The 4,318-nt window shown below is 32.6% G+C and overlaps 1 long non-coding RNA gene across 1 annotated transcript; it reads left to right on the top strand.

Annotated features, from left to right (window-relative positions):
* The first annotated feature begins 1,309 nt into the window (after window positions 1-1,309).
* Window positions 1,310-2,255, top strand: LOC150031819 (uncharacterized). Its single transcript, XR_016525560.1, has 2 exons — window positions 1,310-1,457; window positions 1,602-2,255. It is a non-coding gene; the product is annotated as an uncharacterized LOC150031819 (long non-coding RNA).
* Window positions 2,256-4,318: the final 2,063 nt, after the last annotated feature.

Genomic DNA, 4,318 nt, shown 5'->3' with positions numbered 1-4,318 from the left:
AAATATGTGATTTTTTTATTTGACATTTAGTTGCTTTAAACCCAAAAACCAATAAACTAACATCAAGGTTATCTTGTAGCTTGAACATGTATGTAGAGACATATGGGTGGATCATGTTTAAGTGATAACCTAAATGGTCTGTAATAGATGGATAAGGTTGGATATCTTATCCTGGTGACACTACGAGTATGACCCGCTTTGTAGATGTTAAAATTGTTTTAAAGTGCAACAAGTGATATGATACTGATCATTCATGTAGCGGGGGTAGTCTATACAAAGGAGTTTGTATAAGACCGGACCATAAAATGAGTAGTCTTATTATATAACGTTGTTCATAATAGAGACTTACATTTCACCAAGATGACCATAGGTAATATGCCTTGAATCCTGACTAAGTTGTGAACTCCTACCTAAGAAGGCAGTCCTTTAATTTTTATGGGTGAGAGTGGCCAAATCACTGACTCAATAGGCCTACTATTTTGAGGATTCGTCTGATTGGGGAGTTGGAACACAACACAAGAAGGAATTCACTCATTCCCCAACATCGGGGTAAGTAGATAAATTGCTCAGAGTTGGATTATGATTTATTGTTCATTAGAGAGATTATTGATACTTAGTTAGATATAACCACAAGAGCAAAACGGTAATTTTGGCCTAATTGTACTTATGAGCAATTTGTGAAGGGTCATCATAGTTGATTGGTTATATCCAATGGACATAAAAATATATCTATAGTGTGAAGAGTGTAGCTGTCGGTCTTTAATGGAGTGTCCGACAATTAATGGATGTCGAGTAAATTTAATTAATTATTTAAATATCGTTGAAGCTTCAAGGTCCATGAGGTCTCCTCTATAGCTCAATGGGGCATTTATAAGAATCAATTTTAGATTAATTTGAATTGTTCAAATTAATTAAGAGAATTAGTTATATGTGATATAATTAATTTAATTTAATTATATATGATATAGTTACTATAATGTATTTAATACATTATAATATAAAATTTATTTGAGAGAAAATAAATATTTGAATATGATTCAAATATTAATTATGTGAATTGGATTCATATAATTAATTTTAATATAAATGAGATTTATATTAAATATCGTTGTTGAGAAAATTAAACTATAGGTTATATGTTATATTTGATATAACATATAGTTTAATATTATGATAAAGTGATTATCATATAAATATATATTAAAGTTTTTATTAAAATTAATTTGTTTTATTAATTTTATTTGTTTTAAAAAAATAAAAATGATTTTAGGGAGGGAGTTAACTCCCTCCCTCTTTTTGGTCTCTCTACAGCGTGATAGTGGGAATAGAGGGGTTGAGGGATTTTCATCATCTTCTTCCTCAGTTAGTAGGGTTGCAGAATGGTTCTGTAAGAAAAAAAAATTCCAAGTTCGTGATTGTGCGGAGTAGAGGATACGTGAAGAAAACGTTCTTCTAAGGTAAGTCTCATATTCCTAATTCTTTTTTCTTTCTTTTAAGCACGCTGTATTTTTCATGTTAAATGCATAAGTTTTCTGTTTGTTCTCTGTAAATTGAATGTTATGTAAATTTTAATTTTGGGTACGATTCCATTTTCGCTCAAGGACCTTCAATGATTCCTTCACGAACTGCAATTAAAAAGATGTCAGAGAAAATGTTTCTGCTCAACACCTCAAATTGTGAGAAATGTGATGCAAGAAGGCCCTGTGGAATCTGATCTAATTAGAAAGGATAATGATAATAGGGATGGAGAAAATTCATTAGGTTCTGTAAAAGGCAAGAAGAGTAGCAATATCGATGAAATTGAGTCTGATCCAGAGCTTGAGGGCTCAAGTGCGAAGACTCTTCCTAAAGAGAATGTGAAAATTGATGCTCAGAGTTCCGAAGAAAATGAGGACAATGATGATGTGATTATCAGTCACTTGGTCAAGCGAAAGAAGAAGAATGTAAAGTTGTAATATATTGTTTCTCCCAACCGAGACGTCGACCCTAAGTTTCCCTTTGACAAGGAAGAATCTGATGTACTTTACAACATTGATGGCTCCCCTGCTGATGATGATAACTCTCGCGATAGAAAAGACAAGCCATTGATTAAGGCTAACAAAAGTAAAAATGTCTATATACGTTTGTATATAATGTTTCTCTCGATGGTATATCCTTTCATGTAGAGGAAAATGCTTGAATGTAGAAGTTTGTGGTGGCTTGTAGGATGGCAATGGAGCAAGATCTATTTGATCAGGCTCAAGATATTCTTGAAATTATGGAGTTAATTTTCAAGGTTGACATGGTTCACCTTAAACCCTAGACCCTAACCCTAAATCGTAGAGTTCATGTGCGATGGCACTATTTTGTCATTGCTGCTATTTTGTTTAACAAGGTTATGGATAGGCAGGTTGATGAGAATGTTACTGAACAACGTCCCTCAATAAATGACTTAATGTTTGAATTAACGTGTGGTGTGAAACATCGCTGGTCTAAAAATGGACAACTTTCAACTGTTGAATTGAGTGTAAAATAAGCTTTGTTGTTTCAGATTGGGGTTGTTAACTGGTGCTCCTCTTTCCATACATTTGGGATTGGTACAGGGGCCTCTTTCAATTATGGCCGCTTTATGATGGGGCAGATTATTCGTCATATTGGGTCTAGTGCTGTGCAACTCCCTATTTGCTTTTCCCGTTTGATCTCGAGTCTTCTTCTAGCTCAAAAACCTAATATTCTTCATAAAAATAAAGTTGTTGGTTGTATTTTAGCCCTTTTATCTTTCAGCTACAAACTATATCAAGGTAAGCATGTTGCAGACCTTGTTCTTGAGAAGCATGTGGATCCTGACAATGCTGCACATCAGGTATTCTTGAATTCATCGCTTGGAAAGCGTGTGATTGCAGATTTTGGCAGCAGAATCCAGAGACTTGGGGCTGATAATGCAGAAAGTAACTGCAAGAAAGACACAGGTGGATGACATCCTTCATATTTTACATATGTCCATATCTCGTATTGCTCATGCTTCGTTCGTAGATGTTGATGTTGATGGTGATGGTGGAGGAGCATAATTTTTTTAGGTTGACAAAAGGGTAGAAATCTTGTTGGTTTAGACGATTCTCCTAATGCAGCAGAATAATCAAGGCTTAACTCAAAATCAATTGAGAAATTGAAATACCAATACACTGGTAAAAATTATAGAATAGAAATTGGAGACCTAAAAATCTCAAACTACTATAAAATTTTTTAGGTTAAGCATGCATTACAATTAGGAATTCAATCCTATAGAGAAAAGAAAGAACACTTTTGTTGATGACTCGAATGAAAAACACGAATTCTCATTTGGATGGATTTCACCAACACTACCAATTGGGAAATCTCCCTATTCTCTGAGAATTTGGGTATTGGTTTATGGGAACCAATCTCAAAAATGAGGAAAAGAAAGAGAGAATTTTTCATAGAACCCTTCTACAATTTTTTTCTTTTAAAACCTACGTTCTTCAGACTTTTGCAGGTATTTCAACCAATGGAGAGAGAGAAAATATAGGAGTTATCCCACGTTTTAGATAAATCCCCAGAGTAGGAGTTATTTACTTGATTTAATAAAAATCATATAATTAATTTAAAATATTTAATAATTTAAATCTAATTTAATTCATGATTTTATTTAAACCATATTTAAATGAAACATCTCTCGCATAACCTATAGTTTTGTTGGAATAAGGAAACAAACAGCAAAGAAACCATGGTCATTCATTCTAATTCCTTAATTTTGATATTAAAATAAGCACGTTCAAGGGATAATAAGTTGGTTTCAAGAAAACACATACCTTTGAAGAATTCCTCTCCGGTCCAAGCTGCTCCTCACGAAATCTCAGCTTGAATTTGAGTGGTGGAACTCACAATTGAGCTGAATTTGTGAAGGAAAAGGGATGAGTTTTCAAGTGAAGGAAAAGAACTCAACTGGAACTTTTCCTCTAGTTCTTCAATACACCTCACTTTTAATTCCCACAAATTGGAGTGTTTTGATTCTTCAAATTCAGATATTAGTGAATTTAGTCAAAGACACCTCAAAATTGAAGATTAAAATGGGATAGATGTGTGAATTGTAGAATTCCACCTACTAATTGGTGAAACAATGGATTTTTCCACTAAGTGAAAAATTCCATATATCAAATACAAATTGAATTTTAATTTCAATTAATTCAAAATTCAATTTCTCAAATTGAATTAAATTTGAAAAATAATTTGATTTTAATTAATAAAACATATTTAATTAAATAAATAACAATTTAATATTAAATATTAAATTAATCACACACCTAATTTAAACATGAATCCT

The sequence above is a fragment of the Benincasa hispida genome, chromosome 12 (genome assembly GCF_027475165.1).
Source record: "Benincasa hispida cultivar pf3 chromosome 12, pf3_genome.v1.1, whole genome shotgun sequence".
NCBI classification, from domain to species: domain Eukaryota; kingdom Viridiplantae; phylum Streptophyta; class Magnoliopsida; order Cucurbitales; family Cucurbitaceae; genus Benincasa; species Benincasa hispida.
Note: the sequence above shows the minus strand (reverse complement) of the source record. Positions and strands in the feature narration are given on the sequence as shown.